The 23489-nt window shown below is 36.8% G+C and overlaps 1 long non-coding RNA gene across 1 annotated transcript in view; it reads left to right on the top strand.

Moving 5' to 3' along the window:
* Window positions 1-5500: 5500 nt before the first annotated feature.
* LOC123380010 overlaps window positions 5501-23489 on the top strand; it is a 92218-nt gene continuing 74229 nt past the window's right edge. The window contains exon 1 of the long non-coding RNA XR_006585221.1: window positions 5501-5734. This is a non-coding gene — a long non-coding RNA (uncharacterized LOC123380010). The remainder of the gene's footprint in view (window positions 5735-23489) is intronic.

Here is a 23489-nt window from a genome sequence, read left to right on the forward strand (position 1 = left end):
CCTTTTTAAAACTTGACCTTAAATTGTTATTATTGGAAAGTCAGGTTCTGTATCTTTCATGTTCACTGCTGAATCTCCAGTGCCTAGCAAGATAGATGGCACATTAGTAAAAACTTGATAAATATTTATTTGATTACTGAATCTTAGTATATGTTGTAATTTTCTTAACCATTCCTTTCTTGCACATCATTTCCTGTTTTTTTCACTACTGTAAATCACATGATGATGAACTTCTTTATGCATTAGCTTTATCTACCTTCATGAGTTTTTTCCCTCATGTAAGATTTTTTAAATGCAATCATTAGATCAAAAGGATCTACATATAAAGATTCCAATTACATGGTGCCAGACTACTTTCCAATTCACCCAACACCAGCAGGACTTATAAAAAAATGGCAGAGCTATAAAATCCAACTAAAATCTTCACTCTGAAGCCTGGGTCCTTGACACAATTCTATGCCGCTTCTCTATCAACCTAGTTACAAAATGATTGAACAGTGGTAATCTAAAGATTCTGAATAATTAATTCTGGTTTATCAAGCCAATAATTCTAGTACAAAAAGAGTTTCGTAGGGCTTTAATTTAATGAAGCCCTTCTGACTCATGATAACAGGGCCACTGCTAGTCCAAATGGCACTTCTATATAAAAAATGACCCTTCTCCAATATATTTCAATACCTCTGCAGGAAAGTTTTCTTAATCAATACATACACCTATGAATATAGAGATGTGAGTTGCATCCTCTCGACCCATGAGGCATAAAACCTGGACTACTGTGTTTCCTAACCTTTTAGGAATTCTCTGTTCAATCCAGACTAGAATTGTGTGAGAATACAATGTCAACCTCAGTAGACTATGTGTTTTAGAAGCCTCTTTTTGAAAATTATTACAACTTTCATCCTTCTTTTGGTCTCCTGGATCCTCTTTGTGTCTCTTCATTTTTATAATGTTTCTGCAATCTCATCTACAAATCATGTTCTGCGGTCATAAATCCTCTCAGTTTAAATAGTGATGAGGGGAAATTTTATTTTAAAATAAAATCATTTATTTTCAATTATTTATAAACTATTTGCAATTTTAATATATATTGTATATGTAAATATATATTTATATATATAAATATATACTGTATATAAAAGCCAGTTTCATGTGTGCATGTTTATTTGAAACAACTTTAAAGACATAAATTTATTAAAGAAATCATACCATTTTATTTCTCTGATATATTCAGCCAGAGAATTTTTTTTTAAATTTTCTTAATGTTTATTTTATTTTTGAGACAGAGAGACAGAAGATGAGAGGGGGAGGGGAAGACAGAGAGGGGGACACAGAATCCAAAGCAGGCTCCAGGCTCTGAGCTGTCAGCACACAGCCTGATGCAGGGCTCGAACTCGTCAAACATGAGATCATGACCTGAGTTGAAGTCAATGCTCAACCAACTGAGCCACCCAGGCATCCCTCAGCCAAAGAATTTCTATTGTCAATTTGATTATCTGGCCCTTTATTGGATGAAATTCCATCAATTTTAAAAGTATATTTTATATTCAACCTTGACATCTCAGCTTCTAAATGTAAACTTGTGAATACAAGCAGTGTCTTCACCCAGAGGTATTATTATTATAATAAAAATTCTTTATAAATATTATATTATGAGTGGCCTAACAAGTTGAACAATTGTGACAACATCTGTACCTTGACTTTTAATTATTGAAACATTGTTGATGTACTCCTACACTGGAAGAAAAATTTTAAAGGGCATGATTTAATTCAAATAACACTGTGAGACTTTTTTACTCAGTAGATGCAGGTGAATAATTTCACTGAAACTAGAATTTTCTCTTCTATTTTGTTCTGCTGCTGCCATCTAGAGTAAAAGTGAAGCAAAGGAAACATGTTAACCAAGCAATGGAGAGAATCCAGATTCAATTGGAAACGGGGAACAGCGAGGGACATTTCCCAGAGCTCCTGTGAGCACAAATGGTGAATAAGTAGTATCTGCTTACAGTAGCTTCTGCCTTCCTCTTTTTGTCCCCTTTTCTCTTACTTGCCAGTATCTTTCAGGGTTCCTGGGCCTGAAGATGCTATTTTTAACTTCTTATTAAAATGTGCTTTCTGGACAGGATCTAATAAATACATTCATACTCAGGTATAAAGGATAAATAAACTAGATCCGTGACCTGTCACCTCTCTACATCCAGGTAGGGATAGTTTTGGTTGAGTGTATTCAGATGCAAATGGCAATACAATGATAAAGCCTTGAGGATTTATCTAGTTTCGTTCTCTGCATCTGGCTTTCAGCAAGACCACCCGTAACTCCACTGATGAGGACATCACGTGAGACCTCGACATTAGTATACAAAAGACCTGTTGCACGGGCTTTCTCTGATGACTCTATGATGTGCTCTCATTGCATCCAGAACTTTGCTAAGAGAGCTTCTCTCTCACTTTATAGTAATTGTTTCATTGTCTGTCTACCCCGTTAGGTTATAAGGCTTCCTAGGGCAGAAAATGATGTAGCTCTTAGGTTGAGTTAACATTCCATAAATGGGCTATGAAAAAAGCCCATAATAATGAAGAAACAGTATTATCTTTTTTTTTTTAATTTTTTTTCAACGTTTATTTATTTTTGGGACAGAGAGAGACAGAGCATGAACGGGGGAGGGGCAGAGAGAGAGGGAGACACAGAATCGGAAACAGGCTTCAGGCTCTGAGCCATCAGCCCAGAGCCCGACGCGGGGCTCGAACTCACGGACCGCGAGATCGTGACCTGGCTGAAGTCGGACGCTTAACCGACTGTGCCACCCAGGCGCCCCCAGTATTATCTTTTAAAATTTATTTGAGTTTCTTGTTCTCAAAGTAATTTAATGTGGAATATTATTGTAATGCCATTAAAATTCAGGCAAATAGAGCAGTCTACAGAAAAGAGCAACATTTAAACTGTTACAGAGTTATAAAATTTGAATTTGCTATTACTGTTATCAGCATCACTTAAACCATACCTATCATTAGATGCCATGTTTGAATAAACCGCAATAAATTTCCGAAGTGCAGGTGTGCCACCGGCATTGAAGCTATAATATCCTTATTCTCAGCAGTTAAATATATGACGAGTTAGATGAGAACGGAATATCTACATAATCACTCTAGGTGGAGCAAATAGTAGAACAACAACAGCAATGGAAAAAGGAAGTCACAAAATCAGGAGAGATCAGGACAAATATAAACACTAAAAAAAAAGCATCATTTATACTTATTGCTAATAACAACAGTGGCAGATAAGGCTCTGCCGGTCTAGTGAAGGGCCTTCGAATCAGAGGCCGTGGAAACCCTGAGGAAGGACCACTGATGAGCTGAATGACAATAAAGTTTATTTATGTGGCAAGAATTTCTATGGTACTTACTAATCAGACATATACAAGGTTCTAGTAATATTCATCACTAACATAACCTTCGATTATGAGAGACCACTGGAAAAATGTCCAACTAATCTAAGTTCAATAATAATGGAAAGATCTTAACATTAATCAGCCTTCTTTGGGGGCTATTCATGGTTCCAGTTTAAATGGAATACTGTCATAATCTCATTTGTCTCCCTCCCCCCTTTTTTCCTTCTTTCTTTTTCTTTCTCCCAAGCAGCTATGAGGGTAGTGTAAATTATTATTCCTCTACAGGATTATTCCATTCCTATACTAGCATCCGTCTTTTGAGAACACCAAAACTTTCCAGCTACAACCTATTCCCCTTGCTTCTACTTCATCTCCCATTCTCTTTTTAACCCATTCCAATAAGGATTTTTGATCTCATCATTCCATTTTGTCCTTACCATATTATTTTTAAAGATGATCAAATATATGTATCTTCCCAGTATCTATCAATTGTCTATTTTCTATTCTCATCTTACTTGACTTCTCATCCGTATTTGAAACTGTTGATCATTCTCATCTTTTTGAAAAAAGTTTTTTCTCTAGTGTCCTGCTCTAACACACTCAGCTGGTTTGCCTATCCACTCTGTGGGTAGTCTTTTTCTACCAGAATTCCACATGTTTGGGTTGTTTCCAATAATTTGCTATTACAAAAAATGGTGCAATAACAACCTTCTATAGATGTCATTTTACATATCTAGGACTGTATTTCTAGGATGTATTCCTAGAATCAAAGAAGATATGCAATAGTAGTTTTGGCAGTAATGTTAAATTGTCCTCCATAGTGACTGTACCATATTGTATTCCTCCATCAATGTCTGAGAGTGACTTTTTCTCAAAGCGTTTTCAACAGTGTGTTAATTTTTTAACCATTGCCAAACAAATAGGTGAAATATAGTATGACAACATAGTTTTAATTTGCATTTCTCTCATAATGAGCTGATGAGAATTTTTATGTATTTAAGACACATTTGTTTTTTTTTAAAACGTTTTTCTAAAAATTTTATGTTTATTTTTGAAAGAAGAGAGAGACAGAGTGCAAGCAGGGGAGGGACAGAGACAGAAGGAGACGCAGAATCTGAAGCAGACTCCAGGCTCCGAGCTATCAGCACAGAGCCGGATGGGGGGCTCGAACCTACAAACCTTGAGACCATGACCTGAATCAAAGTTGGATGCTTAACTGACTGAGCCACCCAGGTGCCCCTATTTAAGAGACATTTGTACTTATTTTTTTTATAAACTATTGATATCTTTTACATTTTTCTATTGTGTTTTTGTTGCTTTTCTTGCTAATTTATAAAACCTAAATATATGTTTTGGAATTTATCCCTTTCCATTGATATGAGTTACAAATAATTATTTCCTGTTTGTCATTTTATTTTTTTTTTCTTGTGCTCTTTTTTCCCACAAAGAAATTTAAAAATTTTCACAGGGTCAAATCATTGATTTTTCTTAGACGGCTTCTAAAATGTAAAAGCCCATCCCCCTACCCCCACCTCCAAAAACTCTTCCTTACCGTGCAATTATGGAAAAATATTTCCTATGGTTTCTTACAGTTCTTTATGGCTTACATTTCTACATTTAAATCTTGGATTCTCTGGAGTCCATTTTGAAGATGTGAGGAATGAACTAAAACTTACTTCCTTCCCCAACTGCTGCTAGTTCCTCCCTCCCTCACTTCATAGGTGCTCAAGTGACACGCTTGGTCGTATTAATTAATTAATTCTGCAACAAGCTTTCTTGTTTCCATTTGGTCCAGGGCTTGGGTGAGGGGTTTGAAGGCTGCCCAGTGGCTTCAGGGAGAGGTGAAGGCAGAAGCCCTGACGCCAGGGGGATGCCAGAGGGGCCCCTCAAAGGTAGCTGGGCTCTGGAGGCTTCCAGTCTTGCTTGAGGGTGAGCCTTCCCGAGATATTCATCCAGCCCAGCCCAGCCCAGCCCAGCCCAGCCCAGCCTCAGGGCCAGCCAGCCTGAAGCGGTTACTTACTCAGGTGGTCGCCCCTCTTCTTCGTGAGTTTCACCTGCTCATCCAGGAAGTGGTTTTCCGGGAAGTCAGTGAGTCTGCGCAGGCAGAACCCAGGGCGCGCAGATATAAAAGGGCCTGGCTCTGGTTCTTCTCCAGGTTGGAGGCGGTTTCCGTGGCATCCGGGGTTTTATCCCACTTACCTTGAGTCGGCTTCTGACTGCAAGGGAGCGCGGCCGCTGCTCTGGTTTTGCATCTTCAGTGGACTCTGGGTAGCCTTGCAGGTCTCCTTAACAGAAGTGGCCCACGCCTTCAGAGCCACGCGGTGGGTGGAAATAGAAGCCAGAGAGAGGTAGGTGTAAGAGGCCCGCAGATGCCTCTGGACGAAGCACTTGGCAGTGGCTTCCATCCGGGTGGAATAATTCTCACAAATCTGGGAGTTCACGGTTGATAGGTTTAAATAAAGAGCTAAAGTCAGAAAACGGTGTTGGCTGGTCCCAGAGGCAGAGGATGGCTGAGATGGTTCTGTGGGTTGTGACTGGAAAAGAGGTCGGAGGGTGGTTGGAAGCCGGAAGATGGGGTGTCTCTGGGTCTGTTCTATAAGAACAGCAAGAGATGAACAATCTGCAGGACTGCCCTGCCATCCACTTGCTCATTTTAAATCTACTTATTTAACTGGTTTAAAATGCTGCTTTTAATCACAATTTACTTCATGCTTTTTGGTCCGTTTTCTGGACTTCCTTTTCTATTCTTTTTTTTTTTTTTTTTTTTTTTTTTTTGGACTTTCCTGTTCTATTGAGCTGTTTGCATATTCATATGCAAGTGCAATACTGTTGTTATTTTTATACTAAATATCTTTTTTTAATAATAAATATCTTGTAGGGACAGTCTTCTTGCTCTTGTTTTTCAAACAAAATCCTGTCAATTCTTTTTTACCTTTCCAGTGAATTGAAGCTTATTTAGTTCAAAACATATCTGTTAATCTTTTTACTGGGATTGCATTTTATATAAAGATTAATTTGGGGAGTATTAACCGGCTTTTTGAAGTTTAGTGCTCACACACAAGGACATGTTATGCCAATATATCTGTTCATGCTTCCTGTTCCACAATAACGTTTTAAAGTTTTCCTCATATAGATCTTGCATATTTCTTGCTAAGTTTTTAAGTATTATATCCTTTATTGGTTGCTATTTGTGACCTGTCTTTTATCTTACATGAGGTTGTTTTTCATCCCACAGAAAATTTCCATTTTGAGGTAATCGTACTTTCAGCATTTACCAACATTTTCCTTTATGGTTTTGCAATTCATGTAAAATTTAATTAAGAAGACTTTCCTTACTCCAAGCCTTACTTAAAATTCTCAGAAAATTATATTTTAGTCTATAATTAAGAGGAATTTTAGTTCATGTCCATAGGGCCATAGAAATTTACACTTAATTTAGTGAATTTATTTAATACTGAATTTTTTCTTTAGCTTTCTATTTTTAGAAATTTCAAATTTACAGAATATTATAATTTTTTTATGTTTATTTATTTTTGAGAGCGAGAGAGACAGAACATGAGTGGGAAAGGGGCAAAGAGAGAGGGAGACACAGAATCTGAAGCAGGCTCCAGGCTCCGAGCTGTCAGCACAGAGCCCAACGTGGGGCTCCAACTCGTGGACCACGAGATCATGACCTGAGCCAAAGTCTGCCACTTAACCGACTGAGCCACTCAGGTGCCCCATTTTACAGACTATTTTAATGAACAGTGCAATAAAGTGTCAGTTAAGTGTCCTACTTTGATTTCGGCTCAGGTCATGATCTCATGGTTTGTGAGCCCTGTATCAGGCTCTGTGCTGACAGTGCAGAGCTTGCTTGGGATTCTCTCTTTCTCCCTCTCTCTGTGCCCCTCCCATTCTCTCTCAAAATAAATAAATAAACTTAAAAAATAAAAAATAAATAAAAATAAAATTATAGAAAAACAAAAAGAAAAAAAGAAAAACAGTAAGAAAATATAGAGGGCAGCATTATAATGTTTAAAAACAATAATGAAATCAATTTTCTACTCATTGAGATTATTAATCTTGATGGTATAGATTCATTGGATAAATCATTCAAAAGGTTTGATGTAGTTATGTCAAGACATGGACAAGTTCTGGGGTTGTACATTTTAATACATGGCACTATTACTGTTCATATCAGAGTAGTTTTATTGTCCCTTTGATTTCTTCTTTAATACAAAGTGATTAAAATGGGATTTTATAATTTTAAAACAGACATATATATGTATTTGGATATCATTATAATTTCTAATTTTATTGCATTGTGATGAATGAATTTAGTCTATATGCTGTTGGTCTGCATTTCAGATATATTGAGATTTTTCTTATTGGCCTATATGTGATTCTAATTGTGCCCTCTCCTTCTCTTCAGAGCTAACAGTTATCTTGGATTTTGTCTTTAACATCACCTCACTTTTCTTCAATATATTGTTTAGTTTTGCCTGTTTTTGACCTTTATATAAATGGAATATTACTATTTGAACTCTTATGATATGCTTTCCCCATAAAATGTTTTTTGTAATTCCTACGTGTTAATGTGTGTAGTTCTATTAATTGCCTTCGTTGCTAGAAAGTATTAGAGATACTAATTTATTGAAAATTTATTTTTTTCAATTGTTGATGGACATTTGAGTTAATTCCTGATTTTTTTTAAATCCATTACTAAACAAAAACAAAAACAAAAACTGAGCTATGAGCATGGCTTTCCTGATAGTTCACGCCTGACTTCTCTAGATAGATTTTGTGTCATTGCATCCAGTCTGACAGTTTTTGTCTTTTAAGTGGAGAATTTAGTCCTTTTAGATTGATTATGATTATTGATATATTTGAATTTTTTAATGGATCTGAATGTGAGTCGCTAAGCATTGTCAGTTTGCTTTCCAGAATTTGTGTGCTAGTTTATACTTTTGCCAGTAGTGCTCGTGGGTTACCATTCCCCCCCTTACCAACATTTGTTGTTATCTGCTTGCCTATTACTTGTCATTTGTCATTTTTACGTATCTTGTTTTAATTTGCATTTCTCATATAACCAGGGAGGTTGAAGATTGATATCATACCTATAAAATATAGCTGATTTCATGTGTATGTAATTATTATGTATATGTATATTATTTGAGAGTAGATTGCATGTACATGTACCACTTTATCCCTCTAATGCTTTAGGGCACATTTACTATGAACAATAATGCCCTGTTAATGCAACAAAAAATATAGTTATCAAATTCAGGAAATTTAACATTGATAAAGTACTTTAATCTATAGTCCATTTTATAATTTTGTCGAGTTGTTCCAATATTGCTTTTTATGACATTTTTCTCTCCAGCACAGAATTCAGTCCAGGGTCATATATTGATTTAGTCATCACATCTTGAATCTGTAAGAGTTCCTCAGCTTTTGGCATTACTATTTTAAAGAATATGGGCTAGTTATTTACAGTAGAATGCCCAGTTTGGTTTTGTCTGGGGATTCCTTCTTAACTGTATTTTGTGAGAGAATTAAGCCCTGGGGTATCCACTGTGTAGAATTTCTTTCTTTCCTATGTATCTAGAATGGAGTATTGACAAAATAGCTACTCAAGTCATTTTCTGTAAGGCTAATTCTGTTGTGGAACCCTGTATGAGAAAAGTTGGCTCTTTCCTCATGATTTGATTCAGCTTATATATCACTGGCCAGAATATTCCATAGGTGATATTGTGTCCCTCATTGGGGAGTTTAATTTTGATTATGCAAAGTGTTTTCTAGTTTTTCCACCATACAGTTACTGCTTTCCTCCTTGTAACTAATAAACAGTCTTGGGGATACCCTTTGAGATCATGCAAACATCTTGCTGGTCCTCAAACTTTCCCCTGTAGATTTAGCATCCATTGATGATACTTGTTCTGACAAATCATTACTATAATGGTTGCACAGTGCAAAAAATATGAAGATATTCCACAGAATGCAGCACAGAAAGATAATGATGTAGAAAATAGAACTTATTCTGAGGCTGTCATGTGGTCTTTCATGTACCCAGTCAGAATTCCTGAAGGAGAGGAGGGAGAGGCAATACAAGAAGAGATAATGGCTGAGAATGGTTCAGAACTGATGAGAGACACCTGCTGCAGATATAGGAAGTCTAAGAATCTTAAGCAAAATAAAGAAAAGGATGTCCACATTCACATATATCATCATCTATTAACACACCTTATGCAGAAAGAGCAATGTTGATGGTGGCTTGGTAGAAAAGGTGTGTCAGTACCATTCCTGTTACAGCCTTGTCCCTGACCTCTAGAGACTCTATGGATAAACTCTATCCTTCCTTTTGAGATAATAAATTCCTTGCTTTTTTTGTTTTTTGTTTTTTACAGTTTTAATGTCCATATTAGTTTCCTAGGGCTGTGAAAAAGTGCAACCTAGGTAGCTTAAAACAACTGAAATTTATTCTGTCCCATTTATGAAGACTAGAAATCTGAAATCAGGTGTTAGCACACCCACACTTTTTTTGAGGTCTTTAGAGGAAGACCTTTCCTTATCTTTTCTGGCTTCAGGGAGCTCTAGGTATTGTTTAGCTTGGGCAGCATAGTTTCAATAGCTGCCTCCACCTTCACATGGCATTTCCCCTGTGTCTGTCTTTTCCTCTTCTCATAAGGACACTGGTTATGTTGGATTAGAGTCCACTCTGATGACCTCATATTAACTTGATTATACCTGCAAAGACCCTATTTCCAAATATGGCCACATTCTCAGGTACCACAGGTTAGAATTTCAATATATCTTTATTCAGGACACAGTTTAAACCATGATACATCCTAAACACTAAAGTCCATTTTTGCCTGTTTTTGAACTTGAGATGAATGGAATCATATGTATTCTTTTGTATTCTTCTGTATTCTATGTATTCTTTTGGACTTGTTTTTCATCAGTTTGATCCATTCACATAGTGGTGTGGGGTTGCAATTTTTTTCATTTTCATTGTTTTGTACTATTTAGTTGTATCAATAAACCACAATTGATTGATCCATTAATTTTTTTTTGGTGCAAAAAACGGTAGTTTTATTAAAGCATGGGTACAGGACCTGTGGGCAGAAAGGGTTGCCTATCTATCAATTTTAGATGACATTTAGGCTGTTTCCAGTTTTTGCTATTATGAACAATGTTGCTATAAATATCCTGCACAACTATCTTGGTGCACGCATGCAAGAATTTCTTTAAAACCTGTATCTAAGAGAAAGCCAGGTAGGGCATAGAATTTGTATATCTTTAACTTTACTAAAAATGCTAAACTGGTTTTTCAAAGTTTTAGAGACAATTTACATACCTATCAACAGTGTGTAGAATTCCATATTTTGTCATGTTTATTGGTCATTCGTATTTTTCATCTTGTGCAGTTTGACACTTTTTCCCATTTAAAAAATTGTGTTCTAATTTTTACAGATTTTTATGAGTTGCTTATATTTTCTAATTTGGTACAGTATTGAATTGAAGTGGTCATAATAAGCGTATTTGTCTGGTTCCTGATCTCAGAACAAAAGCTTTCAAGTTTTTTTAATGCATAATGTTTGCAATACCTTGTTTGTTTGTTTGTAGATACCTTTTATTAGTTAAAGAGATTATCTTCTTTTCTTTTTTTCATGTTTTATTTATTTTTGAGAGAGAAAGAAAGACAGAGTGCAAGTTGGGGAGGGCAGAGAGAGAGAGGGAGACACAGAATCCAAAGCAGGCTCTAGGCTCTGAGCTGTCAGCACAGAGCCTAATGCGAGGACTCAAACCCGTGAACCGTGAGATGATGACTTGTGCTGAAGTTGGACGCTCAACCCAGTCGCCCCAATTATCTTCTGTTCTTAATTTGCAGTGAGTTTTATCATGCCTAGAAGTTAAATTTTTGTTAAAAGTCTTATTCTGCATGTAGATAGAAGATTGTACGCTTTTTCTCTTTTAATCTGCTAATATGGTAAATTACATTAATTGATTTCATAAGTTAAAACAATCTTGCAAAAAAAAAGACAAAAGAAAACAACAAAAACAAAATAAAACAATCTTGTATTTTTGGAATAAATGCAACTGACACATGATAAAAATGGTACTTTGTGTATACTGACTTAGTTTAGGATTTTTGTATCTATGTTATAGAATCTAAAATGCCATTATTTTATATATCCGTATGAAAGAGCAAAAATCCTGCCAGTTAAACTATGACACAATACTTTTTTCACGTAAATTAAAAAATATTTATTGAAGTACCCTTTTTGGCTTAAACATAGATCTTATTATCAAAAAAAATGTTAGCAAGATAAATTGGTTAAGGTGCTCCTAAGGTGTCTTCATAGCAGCTGTCCTGACTATATTACATTAAATCTAAAACTAAGCCTTAGTCAGTGGTAATACCGTATTTCATCAAGTTGAAGACTATCAATTGCTTGGGTGAAGATATATCCCTCCAGAGCACATTTGCTTTTGCATGTTATTGTGAGAACTGGAACTGTTTTTTCTTGAGTATTTGACGTATATATATTTTTTTGAATCTTGTTTTGGATTTACTTGTGTCATCTAAGAATGCTGTGCCTTTCTTTTTCTTTTACTTGACTCTAGTGATTGACTGGGAGAGGTGGCATAGGTTATAGATGGAGTATTCCCTACATACCTTCATATGAAGAAACTCTTCATATCTTCAAAGTTGCCGTCAACACTGGGCATTAACCTGCCTCTCTGGGCTAAGGGCTCCACGCTCACTGCTCCTGCCTGAAATAGGAGCCCTCTACTGCTGCACATTAGATAGATAGGGGTGGGATAGTAAATATGAGACCTACCTAGCTGTTCTTTCTGTGGCTTTCTAAATAATCATCTACTTTTCTTCAGCTTTCCTCCAGCTCCCCGTGTCTGCCACCTCTGTCTCAAAATCCTCCTTGAGCTGCTTCTGCACATCTTTTACTAATTTCTGACTATGGGGCTGTGATTTTTCCCTTAAATAACCTCCACTGCTTCCCAGTGGGAAGCATATGTTATATGTTTTCTATACCACCATAATCATCTTTTATTGTTATCCTAGGCGGTTGTGGATTTTTTATTATTATTATTATTATTATTATTATTTTAATTTTTCTAATGTTTATCTTTGAGAGAGAGAAAGAAAGAGAAAGAAAATGTGAGCACGGGAGGGCCATAGAGAGAGGGAGACACAGAATCTGAAGCAAGCTCCAGGCTCTGAGCTGTCAGCACAGAGCCTGACATGGGGCTTGAATCCAGAAACCATGAGATCATGTCCTGAGCCTAAGTCAGATGCTTAACTGACTGAGCCACCCAGGTGCGCCAATATTATTTTTCTATTTCTAGAAATCTGGGGTGGGATGTGAGGCTAGAATGTGCATTCATACCATAGTATTTCTAATCTCCTCTACCAGTAGTTTAACAGTGGTTATGACTAGGTAATTTAAAATTTATGTTTGGTATATTTTTAGTTTGTTTTCTTTCTTTCGTTCTTTCGTTCTTTCGTTCTTTCGTTCTTTCGTTCTTTCGTTCTTTCGTCCTTCCTTCCTTCCTTCCTTCCTTCCTTCCTTCCTTCCTTCCTTTTCTTTCTTTCCCCAACATGGGGCTCAAACTCCCGACCCTAAGATTAAAGGTCTACCATGTTCTACCAACTGAGCCAGCCAGGAACCCCAGCTTTTTAAATAATGTATATATATTACTTGGCTTAATTATATTTCCAATTACAAAAGTAATTGAAGGGGCACCTGGGTAGCTCAGTTGGTTGAGCATCCGACTCTTGATTCCAGTTCAGGTCATGATCTCATGGTTGGTGGGATTGAGCCTTATGTCAGGCTCTGTGCTGACAGCAAGGAGCCTGTTTGGGGTATTCTCCCCCCACCCCCTCTCAAAAAATACATTTAAAAAAAAGTAGTTTAAGTATGATTGTACAAAATCAAAAGTGAAATTCTCATGGAGAGAGCCCAAATGTTCACCAACTGATGAATGGATAAATAAGATGTGATATATACATACAATGGAATATTACTCAGCTATCAAAAAAATGAAATCTTGCCATTTGTAATGATGTGGATGGAGCTGGAATGTATTATACTAAGCAAAATAAGTCAATCAGAGAAAGACAAATACCATATTCTTTCACTCATATGTGGAATTTAAGAAACAAAACAGATGAACATATGGAAGGGGGGGAATACAGGGAAAGAAAAGAGAGGGAAACAAACCATAAAAGACTCTTGATAGAGAATAAACTATTGGTTATCAGAGAGAGGTGGGTGGGAGATGAGCTAGATGGCTGATGGGTATTAAGGAGGGCACTTGTTGGGATGAGCACTGGGTGTTGTATGTAAGTGATGAATCACTGAATTCTACTCCTGAAACCAATATTGCACTGTATGTTAACTAAAGTTTAAATTTAAAAAAAAGAAGTGAAACTCTTTCCTCCTTATCACCTCCAATCTCACTCCTCAGAGGTAACCACAGTCTTCATCAGAATTTCACAATCTTAGCATTATTGGCACATGGGCCAGATAGTTTTTTGTTATTTGGGGATGTCTTGTCCATTGTGGGATGTTTAGTATTCTGATTTCTACCAGGGATGCTAATAGCAATTCCAAATTGTGACAACCAGAAATGTATTCATACATTAACAAATGCCTCCTGGGGGCAGTGGGACAAAGATCATCTGTGGTTGAGAACCATTGGTCTAGATTTATACATACATATACATTTAAAGGAGAATATCTTGGGGGCACCTGGGTGGCTCAGTCGGTTAAGCGTCTGACTTCAGCTCAGGTCATGATCTCATGGTTAGTGAGTTTGAGCCCTGCATTGGGCTTTATGCTGCCAGCACAGAGCCCTCTTTGGATTCTCTCTCTGCCCCTCCCCGACTCATGCACATGCATACTGTCTCTCAAAAATGAACATTAAAAAATTATATAAAGGAAAATAACTTGTTATGCTAATAGTAAATGCTAAAACATTCTTGGCCTAGGAGCTTCTAAGTCAATACGCTAAAGTATGCTCTTTGAATACTAGCCTGATGCTAAGAGTATTATAACAAACAAACAAACCCCCAAATTAGTATTCTGTGGTCAAATAAATTTTGGTAACACTGAGTTAACAAAATTAAACTGGTTTCTTTCCTACCTGACTAGTCTGAATCTTTAAGTTGCTACTGTGCGTTGTGAATCTCCAGGAGGCAGCCTTAATTGTACTGCTCTCAAGTTTATATGGCTGCAGAATCTTTATTTCATGGAGCATTTCATGGGACTAATGTTCTATGGAAACCCAGGGGGAATTTACACATTGATCTGCTGAGTATAAGAAAGTTCATGGCAGATTTTAGACAAATACAAAGCTGAAACAATTAAAACACAAACAAGCAAAACACGGGAACTATTTATGGCAGTTTTTAAACAAATATAAAGCTGAAGCAATTAAACTAAAAGAACTATTTTATATTCCCAGTATTCTCTCATCTCCCTACTTTATCTAGTCTACTTTGAGGAAAATCAACCTGAGGTAAATTCAACAGATAAATCAGACAAAGAGATTGGCAGCCCCACTTGGCATATGAAAAGGTATGTGACTCTTTCACCCATGGGCCAGTTATTTATGGAAAACCATTAGTTGCCAAAAAGGGGAAAAGGATACCAGTTCCATTTCAGAAGAGGCTTGTTTCCTGAGTGGCCATAATAGCTCTTAAATTTCCCCTCTGCTCAAGATTGTAGGCCACTATCTGATTATTTTATTCCTCGTTGGAATAAATGGATAAAGTCATGGTGTTCAACAGAATTACAATGGCATAGTGTTTCTCTCTCTTTTAACTATCATTGACTTTCTAACAATTTACTAGGTCTTTAGACATTTTTTTAAAATGTTTGTTTTGAGAGAGACAGGGTATGAGTAGGGGAGGGACAGCGAGAGAGGGAGACACAGAATCTGAAGCAAGCTCCAGGCCCTGAGCTTTCAGCACAGAGCCTGACGCGGGGCTCAAACTCAAAACCTGTGAGATCATGACCTGAGCCGAAGTTGGATGCTTAACCGACTGAGCCACCCAGGCTCCCCAGTAGGTCTTTAGACCTTAAAACAGAATTCTTATTAGAGAAATACAAATGAATGAAGATCTTTATAATGTTTCTCTCAGATTGATCATCACTGCTCATGTGTGGTGAATATAAGGCCTTTTCTTCCTTGTTTTTGTAGCTGGTAGACAAGACTCAGATTGGACTGTAGGGCTTGGGGCAGAAGTGTACTGCAAAGAGACACTATTGATTCAAGTGAAGGTAGTCTGGGGATTAGTTGGAGGATGGTATAAAAGACAGCAGGGATGTAAATGAGCAACATTTATGCTTTCTTGTCCTTTTCTCTCTTCATGAATGAAATCAGAAGGTGAAACTAGGGTGAGAAAGAAAGAAAAGCTGGAGGTAGAAGATGTAGAGGGTGATATTTATGTTACCTCTGAACCATTTCCAAGCTGATTATCCAGTATTCATAGTTACGAGAGAGAGAAAAAATTAAGAAGAAAATCACATTGACTCATTCAGTGAGGCCAGGGCAGAAAAAGTTGAAGTCTGTTCTAATCTTATGTAAATAGTTTCAATTTCCATTTTTTTAAAAATTTTAATGTTTATTGATCTTAGAGAGAGAGAGAGAGAGACAGAGTGTGAGCAGGGGAGGAGCAGAGAGAGAGAGGGAGACACAGAATCTGAAGCAGGCTCCAGGCTCTGAGCCATCAGCACAGAGCCCGACGCGGGACTCAAACTCACGGACCGTGAGATCATGACCTGAGCTGAAGTCAGGCAAACCGACTGAGTCACCCAGGCACCCTCAATTTGCATTTTTGAAAGAAAAGCAGCATTATAAGAGGAGCCTATGTCATAGTATTTATTCTCATCCATGTTGACACCAGAGGGCACTAGCAAATGTGTATAAAAAGTTAAAACTTTAAAATTCAGAGTGCAAAGCTGTAAGCGTAAATCCTGCTGAAGTCTGTTACCTACCCTGTATTTTTTATTAACCTATAGACTGAGATATTTATAACGACTCTTACATGAAGTTCTCAGTTTTTAAATCTCAAACCGTTTTAAATTCAGATGACTTTTTGATATGATCAGTTATGACAGGTTATAACTATTATAGAAATCTTAATTAAAAGAAATTTGTGCTTTGAGAGGCAGTGGTGGTACCTGTATTATCCTAGGGTGCCATATGGTTGGGGCTTTACAGTTTTTTTTTTTTCCTTAGCTATCACCCTGATGCTCTGTCTTGACTTTCTGGGCATACTTTAAGAAGATAGTCCATGTATTTGGAGAGAGAAGGGTAAGGTGGAGTGAGGTTGAGAGGGATGGCAATATAAGACCTGACAGGAAGTTTTGGACAGATTGAAACCTTGGAGAGAGGGGAAAAAAAAAGATATCCTCTGCACCAAAAGAAAAGAGAGAAGAGATAGATAGATTGAAATTATGCAACACATGACTGGCTCAGTGGGAAGAACATATGACTCTTGATCTTGGGGTTGTGAGTTTAAGCCCCACCCTAGATGTGGAGATTACTAAAAAAAAAAATTATACAACACAAGTTTCAAAAGAAAATACACATAGACTTTGTAACATAATGCTGTTTAGTAAAAAACTCAATAAATTTTATTTTGAAAAAAATGTTTATTTTGGAATATTATAAGCATGGTTTGTTTAAACAGTAATTACATGTTTACTAATTAAGGTTACACATTTCAGGTTTTCATTTATTTATTTTTACAAATGAAGCTAGGAAAAACTTGAGAATTAAAGAGACTATCATTATTTTGGTAAAACAGAAGAAAGTAATTATGTGTTCAGGACTTGGTGTCAAGGACTTATTTTTCCCAATAGAAATTGTATGGGAAAGAAAAGAAAATAACTCAACTAAAACTTAAAATAAAATTTGTTGAATGTAAACTTGGTTTCAACAGTCTCAGTTGGCTGTAGTGCCACTCTTTGCAATTTCTCCTACTTCTAATTCTTCTTCTTTAACGTTTTATTTTATTTATTTATTTTTTTTGAGAGACAGTTCAAGCAGGGGAGGGGCAGAGAGAGAGGGAGACACAGAATCCGAAGCAGGCTCCAGGCTCTGAGCTGCCAGCACAGAGCCCAACGTGGGGTTCAAACCCATGAACGTGAGATCACGACCTGAGCTGATGTCAGATGCTCAACCAACTGAGCCACCCAGGTGCCCCTAATTCTTCATTTTTGTCACCATAACAAATGTCAGCAAACTACATGGGGTTCTCTTAGATTGAGAAAAAACTTCTCTGCTTTTGTTTCTGTGATAAAATAAAGCTGATATAAAAGAAGATGACAGACTTTAGTTTTTCAAAATTCTCATCATCCTTAGAGTTATGCTTGGTAAAAATCCCAGACTAATTCAGGAACCCTGTGCCACATCTTTTCGATCTGAAACCTTGAAACAAAAGCAGATGTCGACTGCCTCTGTTCATTAAGGACTCTGTATTTGCCAGCATCTAACCTTGATGCATTCACAAGAAATCTAATGGAGCCAAACCTAGGAACATGTTTGCTGTTTTATTGATAAATTTATGAAGGCACAAAAAGGGGTCTCCGACCAAAAACTCAACATTTCTCCAGAAAAATTACTCTAAACCATCTCTTCTATAAATTTCCTCTCAGCTTCTAGTCACCAGGTATCTCTTCTGTTCCATTCCATGCCCTGATCTGCCCTCAAGAAACTCTTAATTCTGCTGCTGCTTCTTCCCCCATTTTATTTTTCAGAGTAGCTTCTTTATTCCAATGAAAAATGCCATTTTCCCATGAAAAGTGGGAACCATCTGAGACTTCATTTGGCCAGAAGTGGCTATCAAAGAAGCATCTGAAATAGAATTGGTCTCTACTTCTTTTCTTTTTTTCTAATGTAATTTTCATTCTAGCTACTGAGAAGTATTGTTTAGAAGTGATACATGCTTGTACAAATAAACAAAAAGAAGAAAGTCATTGTTTTTTCCCTATGGAGTAGTGGATAAGAAGGTAAAATTACCAAGATTTACTTATTATGGAGAGCATATAACCCTACTGCTTGTGGAATATTTTGAAAGACTTAATTTTGCTTCTAACACATTGTAGAGGACTGAGGCTCTTTAACTGCTTAAGTGCAGAACGAAAGTGTTCCTTCTAAAATGTACTACACTGGTAGATTCTTAAGGACATTGACATCAGAGTAGAGCTCAGTTTCGTGGTGTATTAATTTTTTGTTGCATAACAAATCACCACAAATTTAGTGGTATGCAAAAAAACCACATTTATCATCTCCCAGTTTCTATGAGTCAGAAGTCCAGACATGGCTTAGTTAGGTCCCATGCTCAGAGTCTTAGAAGGCTGCAATCAGTGTGTTGTCTGAACTGTGTTCCTTTCTGGAACTCTGTTCTCTTCCAGCCTAACTTGGAACTTGTTGACAGAATTCACGTCCTTGTTTATAGGCCTGACATCACTATTTTCTTGCTGGTTATAAGCCTAAAGTTGTCTCAGCTCCTAGAGGCTACCTAAAGTTCCTTCAGCCTACCACAGTTATGTGCTTGTAAAAGACAAGAGATTCCTGGGTCAGAAGTTAAGGATAGTTTATTACTCACAGTAATAGTAATAGTAATAGCTGGAGCATCAACATTTGCTTAGGTTTTCCTGTGTTGCACTTCCCACAGGGCCATGTGAAGAGTGCCCCATAGAAAGATGCCCACACATGCAGTGGGTTGCATTACAGGAAAGGAACCCTAAATTTAAGGAAACCAGATCTTTTATAATGGATACTAATTATACCTGCCCTTTGTTCTAAAGGGAGATACTATATCTTCCAAGACTGTTACATAAACATTCCTGAAAAGATAGCTCAAAACAAAGACAGTTAGTGCCTCTGTCTGAAAAACATGGATAATTATCTCTTAACAACAACCACTGTACAGTTTTTGAAATTAGGATATTAACATTGATATAATACTATTTAATCTAAAAACCTTATCAAATTTTACCAATTGTTCCACTAATGTCCGCTTTCTGCTATGGGATCATATGTTACATTCAGTTGCTATGTCTCCTTCATCTCCTTTAACCTGAAACAGTTCATTACTCTTTTTTTTTTTTTTTTTAGTTTATTTATTTATTGAGAGAGAGTACAAGTGAGAGAGGGCAGAGAGAGAGAGAGAGAGGGAGAGAGAAAGAATCCCAAGCAGGCTCTGCACTGTCAGTGTGGAGTCTGACTCAGGGCTTGAGCCCATGAACCATGAGATCATGACCTGAGCCAAAATCAGACACTTAACTGACTGAGCCATCCAGGTGCTCCAACAGTTCATTACTCTTAGTCTTTCATAGTCTAGACACTTATGGAGGTAACAGGCTAGTTATTTTGTAAAAGTCCTGCAATTTTGTTTTGTCTGATATTTACTCACTATTGAATTCAGACTGTACATTTAAAAAGTTTATTTTGAGAGAGAGAAAGAGCGCACTTGCGTGAATGTACTCATAAGCGGGGGGTGGGGAGGCACAGAGAGAGGGCACAGAGAATCCCATGCAGGTTCCACACTCAGCATGGAGCCTGCTGTGGGACTCGATCTCATAACTGTGAGATCATGACCTGAGCAGAAATCAGGAGTCAGATGCTTAACTGACTCAGCCACCCAGGCACCCCAAATTATGCATTTTTAAAAATGTTTTCTAAAATTTATTTTGAGACAGAGAGACATGCATGTGAGTTGGGAGGGGGCAAAGAAAGGGAGAGCAAGAATCCCAAGCAGGCTCCACACTCAGCATGGAGCAGCTCGATGTCATGATTGTGAGATCATGAACTAAGCCAAAATCAAGAGTTGCTTAACCAACAGAACCACCACCCAGGCACTCCCACATTATGCATTTTTGATGAGAATACCACAAAAGTAGTGTTGGCTTTTTTTAGTGCATTATATCAGGAGGCACTAATATCATTTTATCTCACTGGCTAGTGACACTGATCTCTTGGTCAGCATGGTGTCTGCTGGATTTTCTCTGCTGTAGATGTAAGATTTCCACATTGTAATTAAGAAATCTTTGTGGGGAGATATTTTGAGACTACATACATCAGTTGTTTCTCATCATAATTTTGCCAGTGAATTCTAGCATCCATTGATGATTCTTGCCTGGGATAATTATTGTGGTGTTTGTCAAATGGTAATTTAAAACAAATTTTTTTTTGTTAATGTTTATTTTGAGAGAGAGACCGACAAAGTGCAAGTGGGCAGGGAGGGACAGAAAGAGAGGGAGACACAGAATCCGAAGCAGGCTCCAGGCTCTGAGCTATCAGCACAGAGCCTGATGCAGGGCTTGCACCCATGAAACGTGAGATCATGACCTGAACCAAAGTTGGACGCTTAACCAACTGAGCCACCCAGGTGCCTCTCAAATAGTAATTTTCTATTTCCTTTAGCATTTATTAGGTGGAAGGTGGAATACTACTGTAAGGAACAGCTTTACCTTTTCCCTATTTATTAATTAAATTATTTATATCAGCATGGACTCATGCATGATTATTTTTATTGGGGGGTTCAAATCCATTATTATTATTATTATTATTATTATTATTATTATTATCATCATCATCATTAGTTTTGGTCCAGATCCATTAATGTTACTGTTTTCTTACTCAAATTGTTGCAGATTTGACGACTGGGAATCCCTTTCAGTTGGTGGCTGTTGTGTCCTTTTGATATTCCCCATCATTTTCTGAATACTTCTTTACTTGCTAACAATGTCCATTAGTCCTGGGATGTCATTGCCTCTGGACCTTATCAGCAGATAAACCTAGGAATTTTATGTACACACACACACACACACACACATTATATCTATATACTAAAAACCATGAGTTTATACCCCAATTCCATTCCAATACAATCCTACAATGTTTTCCCCTTACCTTATTTTTAACAAATTTTATTCTAATTTTCTATGCCTCTTTGCACAATTCCCTCTCTTTACCCCCAGCTTCCATTCACTGATTTCCTTCCCTATACTGTTGTTTTTTTCAAAATGTCATGTATTTGGAATTGCAGAGTATATGGCCTTTTGTGTCTGGCTTCTTTCAGTTAACACACTGCTTCTGAAATTCATATATGTTACATGTATTAGTGGTTTCTTTTTATTGGTGAGTTGTATTCCATGGTATGGATGTACCACAATTTGTTTATCCATTTACCAGTTGATAGACATTTTTGTTGTTTCTAGTTTTTGACTTTATGAATAACTTGTTATAAACATTTTACACAGGTCTTTAACGATAGTTTTCCATTTATTTTTTTTAAAAGTGTATTTGTTTGTTTTGAGAGAGAGAGAGGGAGATGCAGAGAGAGAATTCCAAGCAGGCTCCCTGCTGTCAGTGCAGAGCCTGATGCAGGGCTTGATCCCATGACTGTGAGATCATGACCTGGGCTGAAATCAAGAGTCAGATGCTTAACTGACTGAGCCACCCAGGTGCCCTAAAAACATATATATTTATATATTTTTTTATTAGAGAGCATGCAAGTGGAGGAGAGGGGCAGAGGGAGATAGAATCTTAAACAGGCTCCACACCAGCATGGAGCCCAAGGCAGAGCTCCATCCCACAACCTCATTTATTTTGAATAAATACTTAGGAGTGAGATTGCTGGATCATGTACTAAGTATGTTTAATTTTATAGGTGCTGCTAAACTATTTGTTAAAAATTATCTGTACCTTTTGCATTCTCACCAGTAGTGTTTGAGATTTCCATTTGCTCCACATTCTTGCCATTGCTTGAAATTGTTAGTCTTCTGAATTTCAGCTATTCTAGTCTGTGTGTAGTGGTATCTCATTGTGGTTTTATTTTGCATTTCCCTAATGATCAGAGATGTCAGCTGTCGTGCCATGTGTTTATTTGCTCTCTGTATATCCTCTTTGGTAAAGTGTTCTTCAGATGATTTTCATGATTAGGTGGTTTGTGTTCTTATTATTGAGCTATAAGAATTCCCATACGTTGTGGATATTTCCCTCAATTTTTAGAAGTTTATCTTTTTATATTTCCCCACTTTGTCAATTGTCTTTTGATGTTGTTAGTAGTGGGTTTTTTTTGCCATAAAGTTTATTTTAAAAATTGTACTCCTATTTATAAATTTTTTAAATGTACACTGGATTTTGAGAGGCTTCCTAAGCCTTTTTCAACAATGGGAGTTGAAGAGGAAGTCACTCATGCTTTCTTCTAGTCCTCTATATTTCTATTAAAATATTTATAATTCATAATCCATGGAGTTTATCCTTGTATATGGTATAAGGTCTGTGTCTAATTTTTTTTCCAAGTGGTTGCCAGTTGACTTAGCACTATTTATTTTTTTATTTTAAAGATTTTATTTTTAAGTAATCTCTACACCCAACATGGGACTTGAACTCACAACCTTGAGGTCAAGAATCACATGCTCTACCTACTGAGCCAGCCAGGCACACCATCCCAGCACTATTTGTCAAATCTATGCTTCAGTGATTTAAAATGGCACTTTTATCATATACTAAATTTCTACTTGTATTTGGGCCCATTCCTGGGCTTTCTATTCAATTGCATTGGTCTGTTAGTCTACTTTTGCATATTGTTGTAATTATAGAGGCTCTTTAGTATGTTTTAATGTTAGGTAGGACTAGTGCCCTTCATATAATTTTTTTTTTAGTGTTTTCCATTTTATTTTTGCATTGCATCTTTGTTTTTCCATATGACCTTTAAAAAAATCAATCTTTTAATGTTAGAATAGTTTTAGATATATAGAAAAATCATAAAGATAGTACAAAGAATTTCCCAAACACTTCATGCCCAGTTTCCTCTGTTAACATCTTACAAGGGTATGAAATTTGTCATAATTAATGAACCAACATTAATACATTATTATTAACTAAAGTCCATACTTTATTCATATTTGATTTTTTAAGTTTTTTTATTCATATAGTCTTGATTTTTACCTAATACCCTTTTCCTGTTCTAGGATACCATCTATGATACCACATTACATGTAGTTATGTCTCCTTAGTCTCCACTAGGTGTGGCAGTTTCCCAGACTTTCCTTTATTTGATGACTTTGATAATTTTGA

The sequence above is a fragment of the Felis catus genome, chromosome C2, assembly GCF_018350175.1.
Source record: "Felis catus isolate Fca126 chromosome C2, F.catus_Fca126_mat1.0, whole genome shotgun sequence".
Taxonomy (NCBI): Eukaryota; Metazoa; Chordata; class Mammalia; order Carnivora; family Felidae; genus Felis; species Felis catus.